Below are 19,182 nucleotides of genomic sequence, written 5' to 3' on the forward strand. Positions count from 1 at the left end.
TACTTAAGTCCTCTGCCCATTTCTGAACTAGATTGTTTGTTTTGTTGCCGATGAGTTTCTTGTGCCCTTTATATGGAATCAACCTAGATGTCCATCAACTGATGACTGGGCAAAGAAATTATGCTCTATATACACTATGGAATACTACTCAGCAGTAAAAAAAGAATGAAATCCTGTCTTTTGTAACAAAATACATACAACTGAAAACAATTATACTTAATGAAATATGCCAGTTCCAAAAAGACAAATATCATATGCTTTCTCTGATCTGTGGCAACTAATAACCTACCAAAAATGTAATGTATAGGAGTGAAATTGACACTTTGAATTTAGATGATTGTTTACAGCCCTTGTCTGTACTGTTGAGAAATAATATTTTTTCTTTGTATTATTTGTTGAACTCCTTTCTTAGTGTAGGGTTAATTTTATGAGTTTAGTAAACTGAAAGTAGATCATTGTCAAAATTGCGAGGGAATAGGAGAGGAAGGAGAAGGAAGGGTGGGAACCTGGGCACAAGTGAGGGTAGGGTGGGAAGTATCACTACATTCCTAAATCTGTACACATAAAATGTATGAAATTTATTACCTTAAATAAAATGAAAAAATAAAATGAGAAATCAAAGGGCATCTGGCCACAAATATCATATCCAATGATTCAGATTTTAAATAACTGTTATTCTTGTTCAGGTAAAAACAATTTTAATACTAGTAACAATCTTCTGCACCTCTAAAATCTTAATAAGGTTTATGGGAGTATTAAATATAATCAGTTGATATCTGATTATTTAGTATCTCCTGATATTAAATATAATCAGTTATCAGAAGAATAAGGAGGAGGAGGAGTAAGATGAGGAGGAGGAAAAGGAAGAGGAGGAGGAGGATGAGGAAGGGATGGAGAAGTCATGTTGTGCTTCCGGCAAGTCTCACACTGCTGTGAGAGATATCATGAGTAGCAGGAGTCGAGGGTCCAAAGGTATAGTAGCTAAAACACATGACCTCTCCTTTGGGGACTATAGCTATTCCTCTCAGTCCTGATCTCAATTTGTAAATCTAATTTCTCTCTGTTGCTCTTCTTGCCCTTCCAAATATTTTTAAAACTAATTTTTAAAGATTTATTTATTTATTTGAAAGTCAGAGTTACACAGAGAGAGAAGGAAAGGCAGAGAGAGAGGTCTTCCATCCGCTGGCCCACTCCCCAGTTGGCCACAACAGCCGGAACTGTGCTAATATGAAGCCTGCAGTCAGGAACTTCCTCTGGGTCCCCTACATGGATGCAGGGGCCCAAGGATTTGGGCCATTGTCCACTGCTTTCCCAGGTGCATTAGCAGGGAGCTGGATTGGAAGTGGAGCAGCCGGGACTTGAACTGGTGCCCATATGGGATTCTGGCACTGCAGGTGGCAGCTTAACCCACTAAGCCACAGTGCTGGCCCCCCAAATATTTTGAAATCCAATTTCCTCTTTTAAACCCTCTCTTCTTGAAATACCTTGAAGGGTGTCTGTTCTTCTATTGGAGGTTGACAGATAAAGAAAGTAAGTTTTTGAGTAATTTTTTAAAGCCTATTCAAATTGATCACATAATCTAAAAATGGTAGCAAAAAGGGAAAACTTCAGATCAATTTTATTAATGAATGTCAACATCAAACTTTTAAGTAAAATGTAATATCAAATATTAACATAAAAACAGAGTTTAATGAATAATTTTAAAAATAATAAATCATCAGTAACTAGTGCTCATCCCCAAATCATTTATCATACTAATATACCAAAGGATGACAAGGGAATGAAATAACAAGTATAAATTTTGTAAGAAGGGAGATAAATTTATTTTTTATGATAATGTACCTATATAGCAACAAAGAATCATATGAAAAGCTATTAAAAACAGTATGAATATTTAATAAAGTGCCTGGCTGCAAAATTAACTTATGAAATAATTAGCTTTTATTTTAACAGAAATAACTGGTGTGAAAGAAAGTATCTCAGTCAAAAAGCAAGGAGAAAAATAAAATTGAAAGTAAACTTTAGGGGCCGGCGCTGTTGAGTAGCAGGTGAAGCCACTGCCTGCGGTGCTGGCATCCCGTGTGGGTGCAGGTTTGAGTTCAGGCTCTCCACTTCCTGTCCAGCTCTCTGCTGTGGCCTGGGAGGGCAGTGGAGGATGGCCCAAGCCCTTGGGCCCCTGCATCTGCGTGGGGGACCCAGGGAAGCTCCTGGCTCCTGGCTACAGATTGGCACAGCTCCAGCCATTGCGGCCAACTGGGGAGTGAACCAGCAGATGGAAGACCTGTCTCTCTCTGCCTCTCCTCTCTGTAACTCTGACTTTCAAGTAAAATTTAAAAAAATCGCTGCGTGGAGAGCGTGGGAGCCCACAATTCGGGACACCAGCGGCAGACTCAACACACCAGCGCTGGAACGCGAGGTGAGCCGAACCTCAATAGCCCGAGACACCGGCAGGCAAGTGGAGAGAGGAGACTAGAGGGAACGACCCCCCGGGGTGGGGGGGGAACTTCACCAGGCTAACTGGAAGGGAGAGAGAGGAAAAAAAAAAAAAGGTGACTGGTACGGACACGGGTTTCTCTCTCTCCACTCACCTCTCAAGGGCGAGCAAGACAGAGAGCAGGCGCCATCTTGGACATACGTCATAAGCAGAGCGACCTCAGGTCTGCACCGGCCCTGAGCCTAGCAGAAAAACCTGACTCTGGGCGGGGCAAATTAACAGGAGATTAGGACCTAGTAAATTTGTGGTGCTACTGAACTGAGACTGTGAAAAAAGAGACGGTGGGGGAGAGAACTCACGGAATTCACGTGAGCACTCTCCAGAGACGCTACAATTCCGTAACTTTGGCAACACAGTGGGAGACTGAAGGAGAATTTGAGCCCACTCTGAGGGCCGAACAGATTCCCTGTGTGGTCCTTGGGAAAGAGCTTCTGATCTCTGGCTCCTGTGGGTATATCATTTGCCTGCTAACTACCTCCAACTTCATTCAGCTGTGCAGAATAACTTCCCTTTTGAATCAAAAAAAAAAAAAAAAAAAAGAGAGAGAGAGAGAGAGGGTTACCACGCCTAACCTGGGAGTGTCACCTTTGGCACACCAAACAGAGCTCTCAGGCCACACCCATCTCAAGCCCTTAGGCTCCATCAAAAACAGATAGTCCACTTAATCTAGAGTCATAGTATAACAAGAAAAAGCACCACAGTGAAGAAACCAAATATCTCCAATATGCCAAATAACAAACGCAAAAACCAAGGTAATAAAAACAAGGAAGTCACCATGAAGCCCTCAAATGAAAAAGACACCCCAATTCAAGATTATGAGGATGATGACATAGAAGAAATGCAAGAAGCAGACCTCAAAAAATTGATAAGAACATTAAGAAATTCTTGAACTACAGAAATCCTTAGTGGACAAGATAGAAAATCTCTCTCGTGAAAATGAAATATTAAGGAGGAATCAAAATGAAATGAAACAACTAGTACAACAGGAAACTGTGATAGTGACTGAAGTGAAGAATTCAATAGATCAAATGAAAAACACAATAGAGAGCCTTACAAACAGAATGGGTGAAGCAGAAGAGAGAATATCGGACTTAGAAGACAGAGAACAGGAAAGGATACAGTCAGACCAAAGAAAAGAAGAGGAAATTAGAAATCTGAAACATATTGTCGGGAATCTTCAGGATACTATTAAAAAACCCAACATTCGGGTTCTAGGAGTTCCTGAAGACATGGAGAGGGAGAAAGGATTAGAAGGCCTTTTTAGTGAGATATTAGCAGAAAATTCCCCAGGTTTGGAGAAGGACAGAGAAATCCTAATACAGGAAGCCCACAGAACCCCTAATAAACACGACCAAAAGAGACCCTCACCACGACACGTTGTAATTAAACTCTCCACAGTGAAACATAAAGAAAAGATCCTAAAATGTGCAAGAGAGAAACATCAGATTACTCTCAGAGGATCTCCAATCAGACTCACAGCTGACTTCTCATCAGAAACTCTACAAGCTAGGAGGGAATGGCGAGATATAGCCCAGGTACTAAGAGAGAAAAACTGCCAGCCCAGAATATTATATCCTGCAAAGCTATCATTTGTGAATGAAGGTGAAATAAAGACTTTTCATAGCAAACAGAAATTGAAAGAATTTGTTGCCACTCGTCCAGCCCTGCAAAAGATGCTTAAAGATGTGTTACACACAGAAACAAAGAAACACGGTCATCAATATGAAAGAAGGTAAAGGAAGGAAACCAAGGAAGGAAAGCTCACAGCAAAAGATCACAAGGAATTCAAAGCATATATTAGAACTTATCTTTGGCAAATGGCAGGGCAAAGTTACCACTTATCATTAGTCACATTGAACGTGAATGGCCTGAACTGTCCAGTTAAAAGACACCGATTGGCTGATTGGGTTAAGGAACAAAACCCATCTATTTGCTGCTTACAAGAAACACATTTTTCCAACAAAGATCCATACAGACTGAAAGTGAAGGCTGGAAAAAGATATACCATGCCAACAGAAATGAAAAAAGAGCGGGTGTAGCCATCTTAATTTCAGACAACATAAACTTTACCACAAAAACCGTTAAGAGAGACAAAGAGGGACACTACATAATGATTAAGGGATCAATTCAACAGGAAGATATAACAATTATCATTGTATATGCACCTAGCTACAGGGCACCGGTTTATCTAAAAGATTTGTTAACGGACTTAAAGGGAGACTTAGACCCCAATACAATAGTACTGGGGGACTTCAATACTCCACTCTCAGAAATAGACAGATCAATAGGACAGAAGATCAACAAGGAGACAGTAGATTTAAACGACACTATAGCCCAAATGGATCTAACAGATATATACAGAACTTTCAATCCTACAGCTAAAGATTTTATATTCTTCTCAGCAGTACATGGAACCTTCTCTAGGATTGACCACATACTAGGCCATAAAGCAAGTCTCAGCAAATTCAAAAGAATTAGAATCATACCATGCAGCTTCTCAGACCATAAAGGAATGAAGTTGGAAATTAGCAACTCAGGAATCCCTAGAGCATACGCAAACACATGGAGATTGAACAACATGCTCCTGAATGAACAATGGGTCATAGAAGAAATCAAAAGAGAAATCAAAAACTTTCTGGAAGTAAATGAGGATAACAGCACAAAATACCAAAACTTATGGGACGCAGCAAAAGCAGTGTTAAGAGGAAAGTTTATATCAATAGGTGCCTACATCAAGAAATTGGAAAGGCACCAAACAAATGAGCTTTCAATTCACCTCAAGGATCTAGAAAACCTACAGCAAACCAGACCCAAATCTAGTAGGAGAAGAGAAATAAAATCAGAGAAGAAATCAACAGGATTGAATCCAAAAAAAATTACAAAAAATCAGCCAAACGAGGAGCTGGTTTTTTGAAAAAATAAACAAAATTGACACCCCATTGGCCCAACTAACTAAAAAAAGAAGAGAAAAGACCCAAATCAATAAAATCAGAGATGAAAAAGGAAATGTAACAACAGATACCACAGAAATAAAAAGAATCATCAGAAATTACTACAAGGACTTGTATGCCAGCAAACAGGGAAACCTATCAGAAATGGAAAGATTCCTTGACACATGCAACCTACCTAAATTGAACCAGGAAGACATCGAAAACCTAAACAGACCCATAACTGAGACAGAAATTGAAACAGTAATAAAGGCCCTCCCAACAAAGAAAAGCCCAGGACCAGATGGATTCACTGCTGAATTCTACCAGACATTTAAAGAAGAACGAACTCCAATTCTTCTCAAACTATTCAGAACAATCGAAGAAGAGGGAATCCTCCCAAATTCTTGCTATGAAGTCAGCATCACCTTAATTCCTAAGCCGGAAAAAGATGCAGCACTGAAAGAGAATTACAGACCAATATCCTTGATGAACATAGATGCAAAAATCCTCAATAAAATTCTCGCCAATAGAATGCAACAACACATCAGAAAGATCATCCACCCAGACCAAGTGGGATTTATCCCTGGTATGCAGGGATGGTTTAATGTGTGCAAGACAATCAATGTGATACACCACATTAACAGACTGCAGAAGAAAAACCATATGATTATCTCAATAGATGCCGAGAAAGCATTTGATAAAATACAACACCCGTTCATGATGAAAACTCTAAGCAAACTGTGTTTGGAAGGAACATTCCTCAATACAATCAAAGCAATCTATGAAAAACCCACAGCCAACATCCTATTGAATGGGGAAAAGTTGGAAGCATTTCCACTGAGATCTGGTACCAGACAGGGATGTCCACTCTCACCACTGCTATTCAATATACTTCTGGAGGTTCTAGCCAGAGCTATTAGGCAAGAAAAAGAAATTAAAGGGATACAAATTGGGAAGGAAGAACTCAAACTATCCCTCTTTGCAGATGACATGATTCTTTATTTAGGGAACCCAAAGAACTCTACTAAGAGACTATTGGAACTCATAGAAGATTTTGGCAAAGTAGCAGGGTATAAAATCAATGCACAAAAATCAACAGCCTTTGTATACACAGACAATGCCATGGCTGAGGAAGAACTTCTAAGATCAATCCCATTCACAATAGCTACAAAAACAATCAAATACCTTGGAATAAACTTAACCAAGGACGTTAAAGATCTCTACGATGAAAATTACAAAACCTTAAAAAAAGAAATAGAAGAGGATACCAAGAAATGGAAAAATCTTCCATGCTCATGGATTGGAAGAATCAATATCATCAAAATGTCCATTCTCCCAAAAGCAATTTACAGATTCAATGCAATACCAATCAAGATACCGATGACCTTCTTCTCAGATCTGGAAAAATTGGTGCTGAAATTTATATGGAGGCACAAGAGACCTCGAATAGCTAAAGCAATCTTGTACAACAAAAACAAAGCCGGAGGCATCACAATACCAGATTTCAGGACATACTACAGGGCAGTTGTAATCAAAACAGCATGGTACTGGTACAGAAACAGATGGATAGACCAATGGAACAGAATTGAAACACCAGAAATCAACCCAAACATCTACAGCCAACTTGTATTTGATCAAGGATCTAAAACCAATTCCTGGAGCAAGGACAGTCTATTCAATAAATGGTGCTGGGAAAATTGGATTTCCACGTGCAGAATCATGAAGCAAGACCCCTACCTTACGCCTTACACAAAAATCCACTCAACATGGATTAAAGACCTAAATCTACGACCTGACACCATCAAGTTACTAGAGAACATTGGAGAAACCCTTCAAGATATTGGCACAGGCAAAGAGTTTCTGGAAAAGACCCGGGAGGCACAGGCAGTCAAAGCCAAAATCAACTATTGGGATTGCATCAAATTGAGAAGTTTCTGTACTGCAAAAGAAACAGTCAGGAGAGTGAAGAGACAACCGACAGAATGGGAAAAAATATTTGCAAACTATGCAACAGATAAAGGGTTAATAACCAGAATCTACAAAGAGATCAAGAAACTCCACAAAAACAAAACCAACAACCCACTTAAGAGATGGGCCAAGGACCTCAATAGACATTTTTCAAAAGAGGAAATCCAAATGGCCAACAGGCACATGAAAAAATGTTCAAGGTCACTAGCAATCAGGGAAATGCAAATCAAAAGCACAATGAGGTTTCACCTCACCCAGGTTAGAATGGCTCACATGCAGAAATCTACCAACAACAGATGCTGGCGAGGATGTGGGGAAAAAGGGACACTAACCCACTGTTGGTGGGAATGCAAACTGGTCAAGCCACTATGGAAGTCAGTCTGGAGATTCCTCAGAAACCTGAAGATAACCCTACCGTTCGACCCAGCCATCCCACTCCTTGGAATTTACCCAAAGGAATTCAAATTGGCAAACAAAAAAGCGGTCTGCGCCCTAATGTTTATTGCAGCTCAATTCACAATAGCTAAGACCTGGAACCAACCTAAATGCCCATCAACGGTAGACTGGATAAAGAAATTATGGGATATGTACTCTTTAGAATACTATACCGCAGTAAGAAACAACGAAATCCAGTCATTTGCAACAAAATGGAGGAATCTGGAACACATCATGCTGAGTGAAATAAGCCAGTCCCAAAGGGACAAGTACCATATGTTCTCCCTGATCGGTGACAACTGACTGAACACCAAAAAGGAAACCTCCTGAAGTGAAATGGACACTATGAGAAACGGTGACTTGATCAGCATAACCCTGACTGCTAATGGACAACTTAATACATTATCCCTCTTAGTATTTTTTTTGTCTGTTCTACTTAATACTACTGGTTTAATTCTGTAATTAATACACAGTTATTCTTAAGTGTTAAAAATTAACTGAAATGTGATCCCTGTTAAACATAAGAGTGGGAATAAGAGAGGGAAGAGATGTATAATTTGGGACATGCTCAAGCTGACTTGCCCCAAATGGTAGAGTTAAAAACATACCAGGGGATTCCAATTCAATCCCATCAAGGTGGCATGTACCAATGCCATCTCACTATTCCAAGTGATCAATTTCAGTTCACAATTGATCATAATGAAAGGACTAAGAGTCAAAGGGAGCACATAAACAAGTCTAGTACCTGCTAACACTAACCGATAGAATAAATAAAGGGGAGAGTGATCCAACATGGGAAGTGAGATACTCAGCAGACTCATAGAATGGCAGATGTCCTAAATAGCACTCTGGCCTCAGAATCAGCCCTAAAGGCATTCGGATCTGGCTGAAAAGCCCATGAGAGTATTTCAGGCATGGAAAGCCAAGACACTCTGGCAAAAGATCTCTGCGAGTGAGATCCCAGTGGAAAGAACAGGTCATCAAAGAAGGAGGTACCTTTCTCTGAAGGGAGGAGAGAACCTCCACTTTGACTATGACCTTGTCTAAACAAGATAAGAATCGGAGAACTCAGAGGGCTTCCATAGCCTTGGAAACTCATGACTGGAGCATAGGGAGACTACTGATGCCATAGACAGGAGTGTCAATCTGTTAAGTCAACAACAGGAGTCACTGTGCACTTACTCCTCATGTAGGATCTCTGTCCTTAATGTGCTGTGTATTGAGATTTAATGCTATAACGAGTACTCAAACAATATATTTCACTTTGTGTTTCTATGGGGGTGCAAACTGTTGAAATCTTTACTTAATGCATACTAAACTGATCCTCTGTAAAAAAAAAAAAAAAAAAGATATTATCAACTCCCAACTTGACTCTCACTGGGATTAAACATGACAATAGGTCTGATCTGATTTCATCATCATTTAAAAAAATCATCTATTATTTTTCACTTTATGTTTCTGTGTGAGAGCAAACTGTTGAAATCCTTACTTAATGTATACTAAGCTGATCTTCTGTATATTAAGATAATCGAAAATGAATCTTGATGTGAATGGAAGGGGAGAGGGAGTGGGAAAGGGGAGGGTTGTGGGTGGGAGGGACGGTATGGGGGGGAAGCCATTGTAATGCATAAATCGTACTTTGGAAATTTATATTCATTAAATAAAAGTTAAAAAAAATTTTAAAAAATCTTAAAAAAAAAAGAAAGTAAACTTCAGAAAATGTGCAGAACCTACATGAAGAAAACTTTAAAACACTGGTGTGGGACATAAAACATAGTGAAAATTTGAAAAGATGTATGAATACCTTGCTTTTTGGTTAGAAGACTCAATACTACAGGTATAATTCTTTGTAAATTAACTGAGAAAACTGTAGTTTTCCACCAAAATACCAGTGTGTCTTATTTTATTTTTCATTTTTATACCTGACAGAAATAATTCTGAAATGTAAATTTTATAGGATACTCAGAGAAAAAAGAAAAGTCATGTGGGTGGACTTGTATCCAAATATAAAATGCACCATGAATGTTACAATAATTAAAACAGTATGGTACAGATGTAAGAATAGACCTGCTGACAACGAAACAGAACAGAAATTCCAAAATAGAGTCAAGTGTCTATGAGAATTTGATATATGATATTGTTGATATTTCAAATCTTTGTAAATATGTGCTTCTTACAAAGCAGCCATGGGAAAGTTAGCAACTTATGCAATAAACATTTAAATAAAGCAATATCCTCCAGCTCTTATATCACTATAAACCCACAATTAGTAAAAACCATAATGTACAAATGATAATTATTTTATAAGTGCACATAAATGAATTATTTTTTATCCTTTGAGTGGAGAATAAACAGAAACATTTTTCTAAGAATAAACATAAAACCCAGAGGCCATAAAGAAAAATTAATGATATAAGAATACATGTTAAAATTTTCTGTTAGGTAAGCTAGACATACAGATGCATGGATGGGTAGATAAAGTCAAGATACAAATATTACATTAGCCAAAATGTATCTGTAAAACATATGTCAAACTAAGTGATTGAATCCCTAAATATAGAGAAAGGCACACTGAAATCACTGTGATGAAGATTAGCAAGCAGTTCAATAAGAAAATAGGCGAAATGTGTGACAAGATGGCGGAATAGCAACAGGACGATCTGAATCAGACGGGGCAAAATTAATAATTAAAAAGGGGAGAAGATACATGCCCGACCAAAAGCCATGGGAAACTCGCAGCGGGAAACCCATAGAGAACAGCAGAGACTGTCCAGGTCCACAACAAAAGAGCAAATAAGATAAGGAAGCGGTGGAGGACCAGGGAGGTAAGCGTTGGCCCCCGGAGGACCAGGTGAGACTGGAATCTGCGGGTCCACAGAGCTGCGGATAGCAGCGGGAGGGAGAGCTTGGCAAACTGCTTTTGAAGTCCATACGGGGGAAATAAAAAAATATATAAAGGAACAAATAGGGAGGTCGGGCAACTCCCTCCCCGCCAGTCTCTACCCTTCCCCCACCCAGACTTGCAGCCTGTAGAAACCATTTTGCTGCTTTGTTTATATTTTTCGATGCAAGCAGGGGACTGCCTCCCCTGCCTTCTGTGTACGCCTCCATCAATAGCGGGGTCACCTCATCTCAACCCCCAAAACAAGAGCCACAACGATTCAGAAGAATTTCTTCCCCTATCAAACAAGATACAGCAAGGCGAAGCTCTGCCTGTCCGAAGCTCATACCCACGCCCACCACCATTGAAAAGTGAGCCGAGCTCCAGTAGGAGGGGCTCCGGCTCCGTGCACCCACTTGCAACACACAGACCCATAGCAGCTCATAACAGAGGGAACCGTGCTCACAGGAAGTCTCCACAGATTAGAGGTGCAGTTCACTAAATAGTGCAAACTAGTACTGAACACACCAATGACTAACACCTGGGTGTCCCACAACTGTGAGGAGAAGGGTGGGTCATATCAACAGAAGTGAACAACCTCCCCAAACCAGATAACCAGAGGAAAGCTACAAAGCCCCATGGGGGCCTTACCTTGGATATCTGCTCCACCCTGGAATACTAATTAGAGCACCCAGACCTCATCTAGCATTCACTTACTTGATACTCACTCAAAGTATAGATGATGTCCCACTCAACCACAAAGACACAAGTTAAAGAGAAGAGCAACCAGACCCCCCCTCCCATATACAAATACTGAAAAACAAAGGAAGAACCCTAAATAAGAATGAGGAAGACACTATGAGCCTCCCAATAAAACACTACAACACTTCAATAGTAGAGGTGAAGATGAAGAAATTGAGGATATGCCAGAAATGGAATTCAGAAAATCAATCAGTAGATTAATTAGAAACAATCAGAAGCATATCCAGGAACTAAATGAAAGTTTTCCCATGAAATTGAGACATTAAAGAGAAGTCAGAATGAAATGCTAGAAATGAAGAATTCAATACATCAAATAAAAAACACAATGGAAAGCCTTAACAACAGAATACGTGGACAGAAAAGAGAATATAAGAACTATAAGACAAATTTCTGGAAGTTTTACAGTCAGACAAAAACAAGAAGAGGAAATTATAAAACAAACAAACAAACAAACAAACAAAAAAACTGTTGGAGATCTACAAGATACTATTAAATGACCCAACACACAGGTCTTAGGAGTTCCTGAAGGCATGTAAGGAGAGAAAGGATTATAAGGCCTTCTTCATGAAATAATAACAGAAAACTTCCCCAGTCTGGAGAAACAAAGAGACATCCAAGTACAGGAAGTACACAGAACTCCCAGGACAAGACCAGAAAAGATATTCACCACAAACATTGTAGTAAAACAATAAAACATAAAGAAATGATCCTAAAATGTGCACAAGAGAAACGTCAGATCACATTCAGAGGAACTCTGAAACCCTACAGGCAAGGAGAAAATGGTGAGTATATTCCAAGTCCTAAGAGAAAAAACTGTCAACTCAGAATACCATACCCTGCAAAGCTCTCCTTTATGCATGAAGGTGAAATAAAGATCTTGTATAACAAACTGAAATTGAATTTGTAACTACCTGTCCAGTCCTACAAAAGATGCTCAAGGATGTGCTACACACAGAAAGACAGAAACAGGAGCATCACTGCAAAAGAAGGTGAAAGCAGAAATTGTCCAATAAAGGTACAAAGGAAACCCAAAACAAAAAAAAATAGACCTATTAATGGAAATATGACAGGGCAAAGTTACTAGTTATCAATAGTTACCCTGAATGTAAATTTTCTCAACTCTCCAGCTAAATGATACAGAATGGCTGAATGGATTAAAAAGAAAACCCATCTATTTGTTGCCTACAAGAAACACACATCACCAAGAAATATACATGCAGACTGAAAGTGAAAGGATGGAAAGAGATAAACCATGATAACAGACACCAAAAAAGAGTTGGTGTAGCCATCCTAATATCAGACAAAATGAACTTTAACACAAAAACTATTAAGACACAGAAAGGCAATATATAATAATTAAGGGATGAATTCAACAGGAAGATGTGACTATTATAAATTTATATGCAACTAATTACATGTCATCTGGCTATTTAAAAGATATGTAAATTGCTCACAATGATGAAAAATGAAAACAAGGGATGGTGAGAGAATATTTTGTGTTTGGAATCCATACAACATGATATCATGACATTATTAGAGAGTAGGCATAAATGTACTACTGGAGGAAAAGGCCATGAACTGCAGGAAACAGAAAGGCAAGTCACAGAAATTGTGTGTATTAGGTTTATTTTCAAACTTATGAAGAGTCACACACACACAAACACTCATAGACCTGTAAAATTACAAAGTATCTGGAAGAATAAATACATCATATGTACACGCCATATTTTTTAAAGCATCTAAAAACTTTATCCTGGATCCTTTTACAAAGGGGTATTTCCGAGAGTCTTCTATACTTCTGTCATGACTCTCACTGTTGGGAATTGATTCCTGCCTAGTTAAACAATCCAGAAGGCAGAAAGACGCAAGGAAGACTATTTGGAATGTTTTGCTCCACATGGAGAGTTGCACCCCTTAATCGCATGCAACCCATCTTGGCTTAAATGGATTTCACTCTTGAGGTTCAACACTGTCCCTCACCCTGGCAGTCATTACTCGGGAACTCATCCTTATGTTCCTTTGGTGTGTGAAGGTGCAGGTAATTGTAAAATGTTTAAAAATCTTACATTTTCATTTAGTTATTGGGCTAAATAGAAAAAATATGTGGCCTTGACCCCTAAGTGTGTAAATACACTTTTCCCAGCATCATTAATGGTTCCAAAGTGGTGCCATGGGCTTCTTAAAATAAAACGTCCTTCTCAGTCAGAAGAAGTTGAGAACTCTCTACGCTAGCGTGTAAAGGTTTTGTCATGGCATGTATGCGGTGTGATGGTCTACAAGGCAGTCATATCTACAGATATGATAGATTATGTTGTAGGCACGCTGATTGTTTTCAATGGGAGGAAAGCCTCTACAGGCGAATTGATCCCAGGCTCCATGCTGGGTTTTATGCATTAATCATGAAGTATCATGCTTATGCAAATGTGCGGAAGCCCAATTAGGCAGAGAGCACAGAGCCCTGGGAATAATGTTATGGGCTATTGGGCCTTTGAAATACGCTTCTTGGCCAAATTTTCAAAAGCAAAGCAGATTTGAGATGCCTTTTTACTCTTGAAAACAGGTGTACAATTGTTTTCTTAGTGCTTATTTCATGCCTTCAACCTTAAAATAAAGCTTTCTCCCAGTTGGCATGATTTTCCCTCATTGCTCAACAGGAGCAGTGGAAATTCTGAATCACTGACAAGAAAATAAAATGTTCATTCAAAATCTAGACGTGCTGAGAATATTGAGAATACATCAATATTTGGGGGTTTTGCCACACATTTGGAATGTTTCATATATTCAGTTTTCCTCTAGCAAACTCTGCCATCTCTTATATTTTGTGTGATTAATCAAAATATTCTGGTTTCTGTTTTGCAAACGCTTCACATACAATGCAAATACTGTGAAGAGAAAACACAAAATTCTGGAAGACAAGCTCCCTCTTTTATGTGCAACTTCCCATTTTCAAACTTTACTTTGCTAAGTTGAAACTGCTGATATTGTACCCCGGGCTCTTGTGTTCCTAAGACACTTTTTGGGCCCACTCCAACATTTGAAGAGGATGTAGTGGTGGTGGGAATGAAGGAAAAGAACAAACAAGATTAATTTCTATTCCCCACTTAAATGACTCTGCCTCAGAGGGCGGCTTTGAACACAGTTATGTATATACTGCTAGTTGCTGGAATTGATCAGGTAAATTAGTACATCAAGTGAGATCACATAGGAAAAAGCCATAGTTTAAGGAAAGTAACTTGAAGATTATATTTACAGTGAGCTAGTTCCTTAACCATCTCTAGTTTAACAAAAGTCAGATGTAGTTTTGAATATTTTCTTATTTGAATAGAAACCAGCTTAGAATTTTATAAACTCAATTTCCCTCATCAAAGATATGCAAGACCATATACATTCTGCTTCACTGATGCTGGCACTCTGCTGGGTTTTGATCCTTCTTTGGGTTATTGTCTGGACCACTTTCCTCTCCTCCTTCCCCTGCCTCATCTGCCTCGTTGCCTTCATCATAATCATCGTCAACAGGATTGAATGTGGCCTTGAGGATAACCTACTCTGGTCTACCTTCTGCTTCTCTGGGAAGATTAACTTACATGATTTGATGAGCCTATTTCAACTTTTTGGTTATTGTTTGTTTTTGTTTTTGCAGCCTAAGATTTAAAAGGCCGAGTAGTATCTCCAGGCCTTTAGAGTTGTTTATGATACCCCTTTCTTTCATACAACACTGCTAGCTGGGAGTGCAGTAGGGATGGGCAGGGAGGGAGAGAGTGGTTGGGAAGAGAGAACAGAAGACTCAAGGGTCAAGGGAGAGAGAGAGAGAAAGGGGAGATTTTATAATGTTTGGCAGTTGAAGCTAATGTCTGGAAAACTCTCCTTTGGGAGGAAAAAGATTTCTTGACTTTTAAAAATAGTGTTAATCCACTGTTCTGTTTTTCAGAATCCTCCTGGCTATGTGAGTAGCACTTCCAATTAGATCAGGGTGAAAACTTTGTACAGAAATCTAAAGGCTTCCAAATGCAATTTATTACATTAGGTAGTTCAACAAAACGCTCTTACCCCAACAGTAGCGTAGCCTTGGTAGATTAGTCCATTTGATCTTTCTGACATAGCTTCTTAATCCTGGCAATGACATTACTGTTTCTCTCCCCCTCCTCATCCCCATCTCCTCATGTCAAGCTCTCTTTCAGACACACACACACACCTCTAATAATTAAAAAAAATTAAAGTAGCCACAACTTCTCACTCTGTGAAGACCACAGGAAAAAATCTCTCCCTGTGATCATTGCTTCAGTGGAAAAATTCATTTATAATTGTAATTTTTAGGAACCAGGAACAGCATGCTGACTTCATAGGACGTGTACTATATATCCTATAGTGCTTAGGTCACTCTGGGAGAAGAACTGCACCCACTTAACTGAAGCAGGATATGTTGTACAACTAGGATCCTTCCAAATTTGAAATGTTGCCTCCCAGAAATGACTGTGCTTCCCTAAGCCAGCAACCTACAGAGAGAGATCAAAGGGTGAAAAAAAGGTACATTTTCCCTGAGAAACCTGGGATTTTCATTGTCAGTAGGTTTATTTAATCATTTTCTATTTCCCTGGTTGGTGGGGGGTAAAGAATCAACAGAAGTAAGTTGATAGAAAGTTATGATGTCTGGTTGAAATTTTTTGGGCAGAAATTTAGTTTAACTTGATGATACCCTAGTGTTTTCATCTCCACAAGCAAGGTCATAAAAAGTCCTTTGTGTCAATGCTTTGCTTATTGGTTTGCTTGCTTCTTGTTGGTTTTGATTTTTATGTTTACCAGGCAAGGTAAGTATTTCCTCCCAATATGATTGTGATCAAAGCAGCAGAGTGGTGCTTAGAGCTGAGAGATAAGAATTGTACCTTTAAGGATATGTACTATAATGGGCTGGCGCTGTGGGGTAGTGAGTAAGGCCGCCGCCTGCAGTTCCGGCATCCCATATGGACGCTGGTTTGGGTCCCGGCTGCTCCACTTATGATCCAGCTCTCTGCAGTGGCCTGGGAAAGCAGTGGAAGATAGCCCAAATGCTTGGGCCCCTGTACCTGTATGGGAGACCTGGAAGAAGTTCCTGACTCCTGGCTTCAGATCAGCACAGCTCCGGCCTTTGTGGCCAACTGGGGAGTGAACCAGCGGATGGAAGGCCTCTCTCTCTCTCTCTGCCTGGCCTCTCTCTGTGTAACTTTGACTTTCAAATAAATAAGTACATCTTTTTTTTTTTTTTTTTAAAGAATATGTACCATAATACAGCAAAATGAGTCTTTGAGGCAGGATATTTTTTGCTGGGAAACGTGTTGAACGTTCCCCACTGAGAAATGCAGAGAAAGAAGAGAAGGCCAACTTAAATTCCTGGAGTATCAAACCCATCATATTGCCTGCCATGCTGTCAGGACAAATAAGTCCTCCAACCGCATTTAAAATTGATCTCAAGGAAAAAAAAATTCAGCATTATTCTACCAGGTAAGTGACAGCAGAATGCTCCATCCTAAACTCAACTCTGTCCTTCTACAGTGAGGTACAGTATGTTCTGCTTTTACTAACTCCACTGTTGTCCTCACCCTATTTAGCCTGCTTTTCCTAGTTAGGACCACTCTCTGTAACATCGGTTCTCAAAGCATGGTGTCTAGGACCTTTGGGGGGATTCTTTAGACCTTTTCAGGAGGCTCTCAAAGTTAAATTTTTTGGTAATATGGCAGGTCTTTTCCACTCCCATCCACTCATAAGTATGCAGTCAAGTTTTGCAGATACACATAAAATGTTACATCACAACAGATTGAGTACAGAAGCACATAGGAGATTCCAGCTGTCTTTTATGTGTCAGGTCTTAACGAAATTTGTGAAAATGTGGATTAATGTTCACCTTCTCACTACTTTTTTCATTTAGAAATGTATTTATGGTTCACTAAGATATGTTATGTTATTTATGTTAACATGTAATGGGCTCATTATTTTAAACTGTTAGTAAGTGTTCTTCAAATTTCTGAAATTTGGGGCCAGTGCTGTGGTGCAGCAGGTTAAAGCCCTGGCCTGCAGTGCCAGCATCCCATATGGGTACCAGTTCAAGACCTGGCTGCCCCACTTCTGATCCACATCCCTGCTGATGTGCCTGAGAAAGCAGCAGAGTATAGCCCAAGTCCTTGGCCCCCTGTGCCCACGTGAAAGACCTGGAGGAAGCTCTTGGCTTCAGATTGGCTCAGTCTTGGACATTACGGCCATTTTGGGAGTAAACCACTGGATGGAAGACCTCTCTCTCTAAAGAGGTAGGGAGATCCCATCTGCTGGATTCACAATAGCTGGAGCTAAGCCAGGCAGAAGTCAGAAGCCAAGAACTTAATTTTGCTCCCCTGCTGTGGGTAGCAGGGACCCAAATACTTGAGCCATCCCCTGCTGTCTCCCAGAGTGTGTATTAGCAGGAACTGGAACTGGGACTAATATCCCAGCACTCTTTCATGGGATACAAACATTTCAAGCTCTGTCTTGACTTGCAACAAGTGCCCACCCCTCCCTTTCTCCAGCTTACAACTTTTAAGAATGTTGAAGGAATCTGGGGCTGGCGCTGTGGCTCACTTGGCTAATCCTCCGCCTGCGGCGCCAGCATCCCATATGGGCGACAGGTTCTAGTCCCGGTTGCTCCTCTTCCAGTCCAGCTCTCTGCTGTGGCCTGGGAAAGCAGTGGAGGATGGCCCAAGTGCTTGGGCTCCTGCACCCACATGGGAAACCAGGAAGAAGCACCTGGCTCCTGGCTTCAGATCGGCGCAACGCAGGCCATAGTGGCCATTTGGGGGGGTGAACCAACGCAACAAAGACCTTTCTCTCTCTATCTCTCCCTCTCACTGTCTCTATCTGAAAAAAAAAAGGTTAAAAGAGTCTAAAATCAAAATGTGTGCGAACCTTTGGTCTACACATTGAGCAGAGCAGAGCTGATCTAGGAAGGGAAGCCTTTGTCTTCAGCACTTCAAGTTACTCCCCAGAGGACTTGCAGATTAATACAGGTGGGCCTTGCTTTATAACAACCCAATATATTAAGATTAGAATTCACAAAGAGGATGATTAGGCAGTAAAATTCAAATTATAAAAAGGTTTTGATGAGACTGTTTTAAGCACACAGCACTTTAAGAGTATTTAAAATAGTTTCCAAAACCATAAGTACATTTCAGCTTCTAAGGACACATGTAGTGCAGCCTGGCAAACACCTTGGCCCTAATCCTGGGTGGATTTGATGTAACACTCTTAAATTATGAGAAAAATAATAGAAGTTTAATTCGGCTTTAAAGACAATAAAGATGAGAAGTCTGCATTTGGCTTTTTTCACGTACACACAAATTTAAAATCCAGAGTAAGAAATAAGGGAAGTTAACATGTGACAAGCTTTAAAAGAAAAGAATTTAGTATCATTTTCAGATCCAGTTGATTTTAGTGTGAGTTTTTAAAGGTAAAAATAAGAAAAGCAAGCAGTCATCGTAGGAGAAAGTAGATTATTATGTGAGATTTGTAGCAGCTTAAAAAAATAGAGTGGGAAAACTTGATTAAAATTGGGTTGGGAGCCGGCGCCGTGGCTCAATAGGCTAATCCTCCACCTTGCGGCGCCGGCACACCGGGTTCTAGTCCCGGTTGGGGCGCCGGATTCTGTCCCGGTTGCCCCTCTTCCAGGCCAGCTCTCTGCTATGGCCAGGGAGTGCAGTGGAGGATGGCCCAGG

The sequence above is a fragment of the Oryctolagus cuniculus genome, chromosome 12, assembly GCF_051225735.1.
Source record: "Oryctolagus cuniculus isolate XC-2025 breed Fujian yellow rabbit chromosome 12, ASM5122573v1, whole genome shotgun sequence".
In the NCBI taxonomy this organism is placed as follows: Eukaryota; Metazoa; Chordata; class Mammalia; order Lagomorpha; family Leporidae; genus Oryctolagus; species Oryctolagus cuniculus.